Raw genomic sequence first — 15,833 nt, forward strand, 5'->3', positions numbered from 1 at the left:
TCTCTTTTTATGCAGTGCTCCCCTGCAAGGGAGACGCCCACAAACAATTAGACATTAACCAATCAAACAATGGTTACAACCCACAGATTCCCTCCCCTCTGCTTGGGAGATAATTGAGTTTCTTACTGTATCTACTCAATTATCTCCAAGCTAAAACTTATACTTTTTATGCATTTTTATAACTTTCCCATTTTACATAGTACATGAATAGTGATGTCGCGAACATAAAATTTTCGGTTCGCGAACAGCGAACGCGAACGCGAACTTCCGCAAATGTTCGCGAACGGGCGAATCGGGCGAACCGCCATAGACTTCAATAGGCAGGCGAATTTTAAAACCCACAGGGACTCTTTCTGGCCACAATAGTGATGGAAAAGTTGTTTCAAGGGGACTAACACCTGGACTGTGGCATGCCGGAGGGGGATCCATGGCAAAACTCCCATGGAAAATTACATAGATGATGCAGAGTCTGGTTTTAATCCATATAGGGCATAAATCACCTAACATTCCTAAATTGTTTGGAATAACGTGCTTTAAAACATCAGTTATGATGTTGTATCGATCAGGTAGTGTAAGGGTTACGAATAGATAAATAAATATACTGGCGCTTTTTACAAAACCTTGTAGGAAATTGGCATTCCGTGAAATCTTTGTTTGTCACATATCAGTTTTCTTAACAATCGAATCAAGTATCTTGCAGTTTAACTTATGTTTATTCAAACATAACACATCCATCTGGTAATAACAAATGTCTTTAACAATCTTTGTCCAATACAGAGCAATTTTCTAGATGTTATCCATTTTTGATGTTAAAGGTATTGGCCACGAATTCTAAACTACAATTACTTTTATGGGTTTAAAATTCAGTTACAGAGGGGAGTATACATAAGATTGCCTTACTTTAAGATAAGTGGCTATCTTAGAAAAAGGGGAGTTACTTAGCATCATTTGAAATCTATGGTTAAAGCCATACGTTATAGTTTTGGCGGTAAGCTACACAAAGGAGTTATATATGCATAGTAAATGAATAGATGCCTTTAGAAATATGAGCCATGGTAATACAGAGGGAGACTGGCTAGCAAAGCTTAGGTCAAAGGTTATTATAAACAGGCCCTTCAACATCACTCTTAAAGTGAACCAGATGTGGTCTCCATTCCTATACAATGAAAGTCTGTAATACTCTATAGGCCAAGGTATGGCTTCTCAATTTCAGTGTTCTGGAAGCAATCTGAATAAAACTTATAATATTTATATCAACACATTAAATACATTTAAAGTACATAATAATATTTTTCAAGCCCCTCTGTGATGCTTTTATGTAAATATAATGCATCATAATTTACTTATACCAATTACTTATGGGATTTTAATTTTGTTTTCTGATATTGATCTAAGTATTAGTTTACAAGGAAAGGCCTTTTAACACAGCCATTTCCAGTTGTCTGTATTGCTTTTTACACTCCAAGAGAGAGAAGCAAGCCATTTTAACCCTTTCATTTCTGAACTCCTAAGAACAAAATTCTTGTTACGATTACCTTTACATTTTTCACTAATTCATTAATTTACCTTGGGCATTGATTTTACCTAACATTAATAATAACAGTATCATAGTTATTATGCTGTGTAATTGTATACAGTTTACATTAACCAGAAAACACAATCGGTTTGATTTAGTCCATGAAATATTGTCCTCTCCAATCGAATCCACAAGCACAGTCTCTTTGAAAGTCCATAATGTCCTTTGAAAGTCCAAACAATTTGTCCTTTTATTTAAAATCATACAGGTTTTTGTCCATGTAAAACAGTATTGGTTCTGTAATGAAAAACAGATGGCAGTTTACTATTCTTATACATTAGTAAATGTCTTATACATTAGTAAATTTCTTATACCTTAGTACATTTCTTATACCTTAGTACATTTCTTTTACATTGATCACTAGACACAAGAATTGATTTATTACACTTTGTACCAATGTTTGCTTTTTAAACCTGTAACACAGTTTGTTCTAATTTTTATTCTTAGACCAACATAAGGACCATAAGGACCTTCCCAACTTGCTTTTCATAGACCTGGTGTCCTTATAACCTGGCTTAAACATATCTGCATAATTCCCCTGTGTTACTTCTTTATATTTATTTAATCTATTTATATAGCGCCATCAGATTCCGTAGCGCTGTACAACTTTAAAACATAGTTTACCATAAGGGACGACATTTGAAGTAGCAAACTTCAAATCTAACAATAGATGTTCCTGTAATACTTTCAACCATTCAGCTTGTTCTGCTGTAACTTGGAACAAAAGGTTCATTAGGGAAAGTGATTACATAGTTCTACATGTCACTAACTCATGAGGTGACACTTGAGTTTGGATTTGCAGGAATAGACATTAATACTCCTGGTAAATATGTTAACCAATTACTCTTATCTTAAAGCATTTTTATTTCTATTTTATTTTATTCATTTTAATTTAGAAATTAATTTATATAGAGTACCATGGTATTTTTGCCAAAGGAACTCTCTGCAATTTTGGTTTCTAGTATTTAGGTCTTGGATTAAATTGAGCACATATGAGACACTTCTGCAATATATTTATACACTTTTTGTTTTAAATTAGGATGATACAATTTATTTTGCAGGACCTTAAACAGTTGTCCTGTACCCAAATGCCCTGTGTACGATGATTGAATACATTCAGCTCTTGTAATAAGCCACTAGGTACAAATGTTTGTGTTTCATTGTGTTTAACCCTGTACGTGCCAGTTTCAGTATCTAGACCCATTCTTTCTATACTGAAAGCTACATCCTTCCATTCTCTATCTGATCTTATAGGGTATTTGTTATTTGTCTTTTACTAACAGTTACACTCATTACATTTTCCAAGTATTACAACTCCTCAAACAAAGTTTCCTTTGATTCCTGATCTACAAGTCTGTTTCACAACAAGAAGTTAAACCTTTATTTTCTGCCTAATTAAACAGTTCTGCCAGAATACCTGCATGTTTTAAAGCTTTATCCTGAGAATCTACCATTCCTCTTTTCTCCATATTGGGAGGTGAAGTGTTGCTTTAACTACATAACTGCTGTCACTGATTATATTCACTGGGTCATATATTTCTAGAACTTTCTTTACAGACTCTAACTCCGCTTTCTGAGCAGACATATGGCCTGGCAGTCTATCTTTGCAATTCTTTTGTTTAATCGTCATATATGGCATAACCTGTGTGATGTGATCCATCAACATAAAATCTTGTTCCTCCACATACAAACTAGAAATCCCTTGTATTATTTGCTTCTCAAACGGAGATCTGCATTATATTTCCATTTCCTTCTGACATCAAATCAGGAATAACATAGCTTTTACTGGTTTCTACCCTGGGTGGTTTATTTTGTAACTGGCTATATACTCCTAACTCAGAACAATTTTGTAACAGTTTTAGATATTTGGGGGGTTTGTAAATTTATCTGTCCAAATCCTGCCATGTGTTGTGTTGCTTCTAAAGCCCATCATACAGCCATGAGCTGTTTTACACAGGAAAACATTCCTCTTTCCACTGGATACATCATTTTAGAAAAATATCCCAGTATTCGTAAAGATTCATGCTACCTTTGCATTAAACTGCTATTAATGAAGAGACACCTGCGTAACATTGAACAATATATGGTACTGTTTTAATGGGAGCAGCTAGCACAGGCGCTTGTGTGAGAGCATCTTTTAACAGATTTAACTCTTTTCAAATTCCCCTGTCCAGATGATCTTATCTTTTATGTTTTAGCATATTGCATAAGGGTTTTGCTATCCCTGCCATATCATATATAAATTCTCTGCTAACATTTATCAAGCTTAAACATTTCTGTAGATGATACACTGTCATTGGCCTTGGCAATTGCTGCAATGCTTTAACCCTTGCTGTACATGGCGTTTTACATTCTGGATCTATATTAACTCCTAGGAAAGTAAATCTTTCCTTCAAGATCTGCACTTTGAATGTGTTCAGTTTTAACCCATTATCTGCCAGTGTTTGACAAATATCACACAGTATCTGCTCATGCTCTTCCCTTGTTACTGTTTGAACTTAACAGATCATTAACATATTGCAAAATCTTATTCCCATACCCCAGGGGTTCCAATACTTGAGCCATTGCTTTATGAAAGTAAGCTGGTGAGGATTGGAAGCCCTGTAGCAACACCTGGAACAGATATTGATGATTTTTAAAGGTAAAAGCATAGCAATACTAGCTATCTGGATTGAATGGTATAGAAAAGAACACATTGACTATATCCAATACAGAAAGTACTTAACATTAGCATCTATTTGCGCCATGATATCTGATGAGATTTACTTATTCACCACATACGTGTCTACAATTAAACCATAAGTGCCATTGGCTTGATTATTAGCCAAATGGTGACTTACATTTGGAATTACCCACTCTCAACACTCCTTGAGATACCAATGCTTTTATCACCTGATTCACACCTTCTTCTTATTCTTTGGGATCTTATATTGTTTAACTGCAGGGGGTCTAGAACTACAATTACAACTTGCAAATTCACTATCCCACAATCTTGTTTAGACTTAGAGCACACTGTGGGGTATTTAGTTTTAAGATATGGTACAACCTCATCATCTTGTTGTATATAAGGTGACACTTCACTCTGTTTTACAGTTATATCATGACTAAACTATCTTAAATTATTAGGTTTAACCACTCAAACTGTTTTGCTCTCACCTAAAGCTTGCCATAAAACCAAATTTAATAAATCCACATACAACTTTTTTTCATTGATAACATCCATTCCCATAATAATAGTACAGTGGGAGGAGAGGTGCAACTATAAATCACCAAAAGATTTTTCCTCCTTCAATCTCAACTTCATTATCAGTGGATAGAATTTCATGTGTTCCATTAAACTTAGAAGGGATTTGTTCATATGCTTACATTTTTAAAGGCAAGCGTGTTTTATTAGAGTCATTCCTGCTCCTGTTTCTAATAAAACTCTGTTCTATTTCCCTCTAGTCTTCCATAAATATATGGTCGCCCATCTTCACTTCGTTATCAGCTAGATAGATCTGATAATAGCTAGGGGTTACACATCCCTATTTATTGGTGGGTTTAGGCAGATTGTACTTGTCGATTTGTGACTGCCTCCACCTTTCTTTCAATGGCACTTAACATCAGTATACACTCTTCACATGAATTTGATATGTGAGGGGGGGTTGGTTGAAGATGTATGCTCTGTTTTTACAGCTGCCACTCTCTGTAGATTCTTATGGTCTGGGAAATTCAATTTTCTTTCACTGGGTAAGTTTTTTTCTTCATATTTAGGACAATATCTCCTAACATGACCTTATTGGTTGCAATTATAGCATACCATAGAATTACTCTAATAAAACCCTATAATATCTATCTTGGGGTGTGGCCGAATAGTTTTTAGTACCCTGGTAATTTTGTTAATTTTGTGGTCTTTCCTTAAACCTCACTCTAAAATTACCATATTCAATTAATAACCTCATTTCTCCTTCTACCTTCTTCACTAGACACATTTTTAATAGGGGCCAGTCCTGCTGAAGTATCCCTAGACAAAAGTGTGTCTGTGCAACATTTTAGTTATTCCTGTGTTTTTCCTTTTTAACAATTGCAAGGATTTCATAATTTTCATAGCAGCAAAATCTCTTAATCTAGCTCATTTGGTTACCCTGATATTATAGAGACATATTCACTAACACTCTGCCTATGTTACTCTTTAGACATAGTAGACGGTTTTGTGTCAGTAATCAAATTCCATGCCTTATTCCTTAAATTAGCACAAACATGTATATCATAATTTTCTCCATTTAAATTAATCAAAAATAGAAAATTCAAAACTATCCAAACCAGTTTCACACTGTACAACCATTAGCAATATATTTGGAAACAATTCCTGCAACTAAACTCTGGGCTTTTCACATTCTTTATCCTCCAACACATCAATGAGTTAATTTTTAACCCATTCACTTAATGAGGCTGGCAGCCAGATCAAACGACATCTGGTGGCTACCACATCACTAAATTTCCGTTTATTCATTTCACCTTCAAAAACCCTCATATTGTAAAAAGGTCCTCTCTGCTCATCATATTTAGACACATTTTTAATCAATCTGGCTAATCTGAGAGTATCCATCTGACCCTTTTCCTTGCACAATTTCCCAATTTTTCTATATCTTTTCTTCTCTTCTGCCCTTTTCACACAACTTCTACTTTAATCCAAATCTTTCAGATTTTTCCACAAAATATCTGTAACATTCCCCAGACTAGCAATTTTTGCAAATTGTCAAGATTAGTAACAAAGTCTAATCTTGGACATGTAAGAAATTGTTTAAGGGTTCTGTCTAACAGATCAGTCTGATTCTTAAGCATTTCTTTCATTATATTAAAATCTTAATTTCCTTGACATTACTTAATCCTTTTAACAACTGCCGAGAGTCTGAGTTTTTGTTTCAACTAATGTTGCATCCAATGCACTCTCAAAAGAGAGCCATGGGGGGCGATTTCCTTCTTTTAACACTTTTAAGGAGATTTACAGTTTAGCTAGAGGCTAGGTAAATTTACTAGACCTTGCAACAACACATATATTTTTCAATTGTTTTTAACAACACATTTCTATTTTGTTTCGATGTATTACAAACATAACAATTACTGGTCTTTTTAAGTTGACACCATTCCTTTATAGAATCTTTAGTTTCCAGAAAGCCTTTTGCCAGTAATGCAACTTTTTCTTTCCCTTTTAACCACATTGCTTTGCTCAATACCAGTTAATCTGTCTAACCATTTCAATACACAATAGCGTTTTCAGGATTAACTCTTTTACAGACAGATCCTGTTACATTTGACAGCAGTCTTTTGCTGCCAATCCATAATTAACTAAACAGTTAATACAATTTGTTTCAAAATACATATGAGCAACTTCTACAGACATGTTAAAGACACATACCCTTGAAGTATTTGATTTCCACAGGTGTGCGCATCATCTGATGGAAGAATACTTTTTGGAATATGTAGTTATTTCTTGAGAATCCTCCGAAATGCCATCTTCGATCTGCAATTCGTCATAACATTTATTTCTTCATAAATAAAGTATGGATAAAAGGATACAGATTGTCCTCTCAATTATTATCGTCTTATTCTTCCGTCAGTACTGAGCATATTTCCACGTTCGAACGATTTTTCACCCTGCGCAACTCTATTTTCGCATAGTAAAGCTGAATGTTTAAATAAAGGATTTTTGGGATGCCATCCTGCTGTATCAGTCACTTGTGTTTCTCCTGTTTCAAGCCGGGTACTAAAGCTTTTTTCTTCAGGGAACAATTTCAATTTTTCTTCAGTGATTTTCTTATCTTCTTCTTGTAATCTTCTTGTAGCTTGTAGCAGTCATAATTCAGGCTTAAATCAAAAGTTTGCTGTTGTTGCCCGCATTATCCACCATTAAATGTAGGAAATTGGCATTCCGTGAAATCTTTGTTTGTCACATATCAGTTTTCTTAACAATCGAATCAAGTATCTTGCAGTTTAACTTATGTTTATTCAAACATAACACATCCATCTGGTAATAACAAATGTCTTTAACAATCTTTGTCCAATACAGAGCTATTTTCTAGATGTTATCCATTTTTGATGTTAAAGGTATTGGCCACGAATTCTAAACTACAATTACTTTTATGGGTTTAAAATTCAGTTACAGAGGGGAGTATACATAAGATTGCCTTACTTTAAGATAAGTGGCTATCTTAGAAAAAGGGGTGTGACTTAGCATCATTTGAAATCTATGATTAAAGCCATACGTTATAGTTTTGGCGGTAAGCTACACAAAGGAGTTATATATGCATAGTAAATGAATAGATGCCTTTAGAAATATGAGCCATGGTAATACAGAGGGAGACTGGCTAGCAAAGCTTAGGTCAAAGGTTATTATAAACAGGCCCTTCAACATCACTCTTAAAGTGAACCAGATGTGGTCTCCATTCCTATAAAATGAAAGTCTGTAATACTCTATAGGCCAAGGTATGGCTTCTCAATTTCAGTGTTCTGGAAGCAATCTGAATAAAACTTATAATATTTATATCAACACATTAAATACATTTAAAGTACATAATAATATTTTTCAAACCTTAGTGTAATCAGATAGCAGCTGTACCACCAAGTGTAATCTTCCCACATACACAAAATACAAATACAAAAAAGAAAGGTGTAGCGCTACATACAATTATCAAATAAGTCCACACTCTTAGGAGTATTCACTTCCCAACTGGTCACAGGGTGGATGATATTATATAAAGTGTTCTGAAAAAGAAATTAAATCTTCATAGTGCAACTCTGTGATTCAGTATATAAATGTGAAGTTAGTGTATAGAACCACTCACATATTGTTGAGCTTATAGCCAAGCTCAGGAGTACACGCTTTCAAGTCCGTAAAGGCGACCTTTCCCCTTCTTCAATCTTTTCTCACGATGTAGCTAAAGCTCAAGCAAAAAGTATATAGTACAGTATAGTCTGTTACCAATATTCCATATAAAAGAAGTATAGGTGTTATACTCACAAATAAGGAGCCACCTATTAGGCTCAATTTCAGCACGATGTGTAGTTAAGGACTACACTTCTTTAGAGCAGGAACCAATAGCCTAGATGACTTCAAAAAATATATTTATTAAGTATTAACCCCTTCAGGACCGGACTGTTTTTGCGATGTTTGTACGTTAAGGACCAGAGCTATTTTAACACTTTTGTGGTGTTTGTGTTTAGCTGTAATTTTCCGCTCTCTCATTTACTGTTCCCATACAAGTTATATATTGTTTTTTTCAGGACAAGAAGGGCTTTCTTTACATACCATTATTTGTATCATTTCATATCATTTACTTTAAAAAAAATAGTAAAATATGGTGAAAAAAAACCAAAAAAACGTGTTTTTTGACTTCTACTTAAAAAATATTTTACTGATCTACAAAATCGAATGAAACAAACTGCTAAATAGATTAAACATTTTGTCCTTAGTTTAAAAACACCCAATGTTTACGTGTTTTTTTGCTTTTATTTGCAAGTTATAGGGCTATAAGTACAAGTAGGAAATTGCGGTTTCAAAATTTACATTTTTCAAATGTATCAATAGTGACATTGTAACACTGTTATGTCATAAATCTCCAAAAAACACCCCACATGTATATATTTTTCTTAAACTAGATAACCCAGGGTATTCATCTAAGAATATTTTGATACTTTCTATGCAGCCATTTTACCATAAACCTTTGTCAAACTTTGCATAGGTAGTTTATTTTTTTTATTTTTTTCACATAAATTGCAATTCAGGTATAAATTCACAGATTTTGTTAGGTGTCACTATCAAACAACACCCCAATATGTGTTCAGCAACATCTCCCGAGTACAGGGATACCCCCCATGTATAGGTGTATTGGGTTGCTTGGGGGCTAAAAGGCCACATTTTGCAGGTGCGCTTATCAGTTTCCCAGCTCGGAATTTTGACATGTAGTCAACCTGCATGCATGTCCTATTTGGGACATTTTTGAAGCCGGTCAATGTATTTTACCCCCATCAAACCATATATTTTTGAAAAGTAGACACCCTAGGGTATTTCACATGGTGGAATTTTTACACTTTCCATGCACTAATTCTACCACCAGGCTTTGTCAAACATTGAGTTAGTAAATTTTTTTCAGTTTTTTTCACACACCTTGTACTTTAGGCATGAATTATCAGATCCTGTTATGTGTCACTGCCAAACAACACCCCAATATGTGTTCAGCAAGATCTCCTGAATACAGTGATACCACCCATGCATAGGCTTGTCGGGTTCTTTGGGGGCTAAAAGGCCACGTTTGGCAGGTGCGCTTATCAGTTTCCCAACTTGGAATTTTGACATGTAATCAACCTGCGCCCATGTCCCATTTGAGCCAATGTATTTTACCCCCATAAAACCATATATTTTTGAAAAGTAGACAACCCAGGGCATTTTAAATTGTGGTATTTTAACACTTTTCATGTACTGAATTCTACCACCAGCCTTTGTCAAACTTTTGGATAGTAATCTTTTTTTGTTTCTTTGTCACACACATTGTACTTTAGGCATGAATTAACAGATCCTGTTATGTGTCACTGCCAAACACTGCCCAATATGTTCAGCAACATCTCTTGAGTACAGTGATACCCCCCATGTATATGGTTGCCGGGTTGTTTGGGGGCCAAAAGGCAACAATCAGAACTTGTACATGTCAGTTTTTCAACTTGATATATAGGTATGCTTGGTCTATCTTCAGTTTGACATATTTTTGTACCCCCCAGTTAATGTTACCATCATGCCAATATGTATAGTATATATTTTTATAAAGTAGACATCAAATGTTATAGAGGATGGGGTGTTTTGACTTCTTTCCCCCAACCATTTTGCCCCCCAAAGAAAGTGTAGTGGTATTTTCTTTATTCTGGTTTTTATGCACACGTCATCTGGTTTTGGACAGCTTATGGTTATGTGTTACTGCCAGAAAACTTGTCAGGCCAAATGTGCAGGTAGCAAATGTACATTTAGCAGCAATCTTTAAACTGACTCCTGCAAATAGAATCTAAATGGAGATTTGGGGGAAGGAAACTGACTAACAAAAAAATGGCTGCTTTCCAAAGAAACAGAAAATAAAATAAAAATTCAGGAACACTTCTTACAACTGTTCTGTGTGGTACAGCTTGAAACATGTTCCTACACAGAGTCCTGGTTTCGAAGGACAATCAGGACAGTGAAAAGGGGTGTCTGTCCTTTTCCCGTTTTTAAAACAGACCCGGCAACGTTTCTGGGTGGTTTTTTTTCTAGCAGTTGGCGGTAACTTAAAAATAAAATGTCTGGACTCAGCTTGCACCGTTGTTGGAACTTGTCCATCTCCATAAATTGTTAAAGAAATTATTTTCAATTGAAATTGGAGAAAGGTGATTTTCCCTGGATTATTTTTTTTAAAAAGTAAAAATGAGTTGTGGGTTGCTATTTGCATCAGATATATAGCCACCTTTTTATACCATGCTTTGGTTTTTCGTAAAATAAGATACGGCTGCATCAGCTGATCAGCCAAATCAACACCACCCATGTACTTATTATACGCCCTGATGCAAACCGGTTTGGACTCTACTCTGCCCCGGACAGAGACGTTGGACATGCGTTCGTCATGGATGGTGGTGAGCATGTGGACATCCTTCCTGTCCCTAAATTTTAGTGCAAGCACCTCAGCTTTCCGAAGTGCTTTACATTCGCCTTTTTTTAATTTTGCATCTATGAGAGATCGTGGAAAGTCTTTGGAATTTTTTCTGGCAGTGCCGCAGGCCAGTGTCTGTAAAGCATAAAGTGTTTTAAATAGACGGACACTACTATAAAAATTATCCACATAAAGGTGGTAACCTTTATTAAACAAGGGGTTTAGTAGGTCCCATACAAGTTTCCCACTTGTCCCCAGGGAGTCAGGACAGTCAGGAGGGTCCAGTTGACCATCTTTCCCCTCATATACACGAAAGGCAAATGTGTATCCGCTTTCGCTCTCACACAGTTTGTACAGTTTAATGCCATACCTAGAGCGCTTTGAGGGGATGTATTGTCTGAACCCTAATCTCCCTTTGTATTTCATTAGAGATTCATCTATGGATAAATTTTGTTGGGGGGTATAAACATCCGAAAATTTGTCCTGAAAATGGTCTAGCAGTGGGCGTATTTTATAAAGCCTATCGTATTGGGGGTGATCTCTAGGGTGACAGAGGGTATTGTCACTGAAATGTAAAAATCTCAGCAGTAACTCGTATCTGGCTCTAGGCATGGTTTGGGAGAATACTGGACTCGACATTATTGGGTTGGTGCTCCAGTATGAGCGAATCGATGGCTTTTTTATAATCCCCATGAGCATTGTGAGAGCCCAGAAATTTTTAAGCTCTGGGACATCTGTGGGATGCCAGTCATGCTCCCTGGCTGTATAGCTACCTGGATTGTTGTCAATAAATTGGGTAGCATACAAGTTAGTCTGGGAAGCAATCTCCTCCCAGATGGTATCCCCTAAAAATAGTTCTACATACTGCATTGGGGAGAAGCCATCCACATTAACATTAATGCCTGCGTTGGCACTAAAAGGGGGGACGTTGGGCTCGGCTAACTGTGGAGGTACCCAGTCCTCCTCCACATTTGGCATAGCAGAGGAAGCACAGCTTCTTTCTTCAGCCGGCTCACACACAGATGACATGTCGTCTTGACTAGACATGTCAGAAAACTGACCTGGGTCAAAATCTGACGCAGTGTCAGTGGCGTCAGAGTCTGACGCCAAGAAGGCATATGCCTCCTGCAAGTTATACATACGCTGCATGTTTTACACACGACTAAAACAAATTACAAACACACAAAAAAAAAATTATACTTTTTTTTTTTTTTTTTTTTTACTAAAACAGACTAAACAGCAATCCCTAAACTAACTCCTGTCATAAAAATCTAATGGAGATTTGGGGGAAGGAAACTGACTGACTACGACAGACTACGACAGACTAAGACAGACTAAGACAGACTAAGACAGACTAAGACAGACTAAGACAGACTAAGACAAATATTTTTAAAACAAATTTAACCGTTTAAGGGCAAAAAAAAAAAGACAGACAGTACAAATGCACTGCTGAAACAGATCTGGCAGGGAAGGGGTTAAAATGGATTTTTAATTCACTGCTGATACTTTTTACAACTCTCTGGAACACTCTGCTGCAACAAACTATCACGATCTCTGTCTCTCTTGCCTCACAAAACGCTACAGAGGAGAGAGGGGCAGAGATCACTGTCAAAGTGAGTGTTTGTAACACCCACTTTGACAGCAGCCAATTGTGAGCGATCGCGGATCGCTCACACACCGTAATTGGCTGTTACTATCTGCCTGGGATGTCTGGCAGATAGTAACAGCATTGTACTGGCAAGAGCGATCTTTGATCGCTTCCTGCAGCCCGTTTTCCGCTATGACGGTTCAGGACCGTCAGCGGTCCAAACGCACGTTTTACCGCTGACGGTCTTGAACCGTCCGCGGTCCTGAAAGGGTTAAGATCTAAAATTGTAATGGCCAATTACAATATATAACAACCAATATACTATAAAAACAATATAATAACTATGTATACAATACACTGGGCATAAAGGTGATAATAATATTGCAATCCCCAGGACGCATTTCGCCAAAACAATATCGGCTATAGAATTTTATTATACATTAGATTTTATATTGGATTCATATTATGGTTGTACAAATATCAGTGAACTGTATTTATATTCATCTTTAGGACAGAAACACTAGCATTAAGTGTTCCATTAAGATAAGGATTGTAATATTACAAAAGTATACAGTGAAAAAAATGTTTTTTCTATATGTATATATATTCTTCCGTTCCGTTTTCTAACTCTATGCATAATTATATACCCATAAGAACACTCGAGGAGAGAGATCGAGGTTCTCAGAATTTACGGGGTTAATAGTGAACAAAATAACTTTTCTCTTGAATGCCGACACATGCGGAAGTGAACGGCAATGAGAATGAGGCTTGAGACGCATACAGAGTCAGTCAGAGAGGCGGGAAGATGAGCGCGCCAGAAAACAGCTGAACGCCGAATTGAAAATTCAACACTAAGGTATAAGAGCAGGACTCCTGACAGTAGGAGGAATACTTGGAGAACTTTTGCACCTAGCTGAGGAAGCCGATATTGTTTTGGCGAAACGCGTCCTGGGGATTGCAATATTATTATCACCTTTATGCCCAGTGTATTGCATACATAGTTATTATATTGTTTTTTATAGTATATTGGTTGTTATATATTGTAATTGGCCATTACAATTTTAGATCTTAATACTTAATAAATATATTTTTTGAAGTCATCTGGGCTATTGGTTCCTGCTCTAAAGGAGTGTAGTCCTTAACTACACATCGTGCTGAAATTGAGCCTAATAGGTGGCTCCTTATTTGTGAGTATAACACCTATACTTCTTTTATATGGAATATTGGTAACAGACTATACTGTACTATATACTTTTTGCTTGAGCTCTAGCTACATCGTGAGAAAAGATTGAAGAAGGGGAAAGGTCGCCTTTACGGACCTGAAAGCGTGTACTCCTGAGCTTGGCTATAAGCTCAACAATATGTGAGTGGTTCTATACACTAACTTCACATTTATATACTGAATCACAGAGTTGCACTATGAAGATTTAATTTCTTTTTCAGAACACTTTATATAATATCATCCACCCTGTGACCAGTTGGGAAGTGAATACTCCTAAGAGTGTGGACTTATTTGATAATTGTATGTAGCGCTACACCTTTCTTTTTTGTAGTGTAAGGGTTACGCCCGCTTCACCGTGACAGACAAACTCCCCGTTTAACGCACACAAACAACCGCAAACAGTCCATTTGCACAACCGCAAACTCCCCATTTGCACAAGGTTGGATACCAAGCTAGCCATGTCCGGTTCCTTGTCCTCACTGATGTCATTGAAGGTCTCTCTTCCTTCACCCAGGAAGCGGGAGATGGAAAAAGATGCTTGGTCGGTCCTCCTACTTCAAATTTGGGGCACTGCACGTGCAATCTAATGTGCCAACAGATAGGAGTAGTGTGTTAAGTAGTACTATTCTTATCAGTTTAATCCCTGTTACGTCCCCTATCAGGGGACGTGTATATAAGGCATCGATTTTAGGAAGCGGGAGATGGAAAAAGATGCTTGGTCGGTCCTCCTCCTTCAAATTTGGGGCACTGCGCGTGCAATCTAATGTGCCACCAGATAGGAGTAGTGTGTTAAGTAGTACTATTCTTATCAGTTTAATCCCTGTTACGTCCCCTATCAGGGGACGTGTATATAAGGCATCGATTTTAGGAAGCGGGAGATGGAAAAAGATGCTTGGTCGGTCCTCCTACTTCAAATTTGGGGCACTGCGCGGGCAATCTAATGTGCCACTGTGGTGGAATCTCGGTAAAAATAAATTTAGTAGGCCGAGATTTCCGCGTGGCATATGTGTATGTTGGTGTATCAGTTAGTCAGTTACACGTAGCTAATATACAATCAACAGTGTACTGAGCAAGTGTAGGAATACAGGATATACGAGTATTTCCCCTCCTCCATTGTGTTGGGCAAGCCATGTGGTCAAACAGGAATTTAGTCTCTATTCGGTTGATGGATAAGAGTATGTGTAGGTTGAACTGATTATGGGAGGAGCTACATGCCTATATAAGGGACCTACATTGTATGATCAGGGCTCAGACTTTTCTGTTTTTTGGTGACATTAGTCCCTCTGAGTCCCGGTCGGTGAATCGAATAAAGAATCTCTTCCTTCCTGAAGAAACCTGTGTCCATCTCTCTGTGCTTGGCTTCCGTCAGTTTCTCCGGTATCATTTGGTGCAATTGGCCGGGAAGCTCATCGTTCAACGGTAGCTGAGAAGCAGAGGCGTGAGACGGTCTATCTTTGCCCACGCTCTCTACGGCTGCACCCCTGAACTTCTGCGTGGACCTCCCTTTGTCTCGGCGCCACTGGTCTGTTGTCCAGGAGATCATCGGCCTCTACGTAGTAAGTGCTGGGGTGTCCCCGTCGATGAGTGTGAACTCAGGTTCAGGAACGAGGAGGTAAGATGACCACTGTTTTAGACGGTGGAACCACTAGGGGTATTGGATACCGATTGTGCGGTAGGCCCATAAGGGGTTATTTGTGTATGGAATCTGCCCCCTCCAGTGGAGGGAAGGAGCGAAGGCGCACCGCTCAATTAAACGCCCTGTAGTCAGCCCGTTTAATTTTGGTTTGGAGTCAGGCTGGG

The sequence above is a fragment of the Pelobates fuscus genome, chromosome 4 (assembly GCF_036172605.1).
Source record: "Pelobates fuscus isolate aPelFus1 chromosome 4, aPelFus1.pri, whole genome shotgun sequence".
Taxonomy (NCBI): Eukaryota; Metazoa; Chordata; class Amphibia; order Anura; family Pelobatidae; genus Pelobates; species Pelobates fuscus.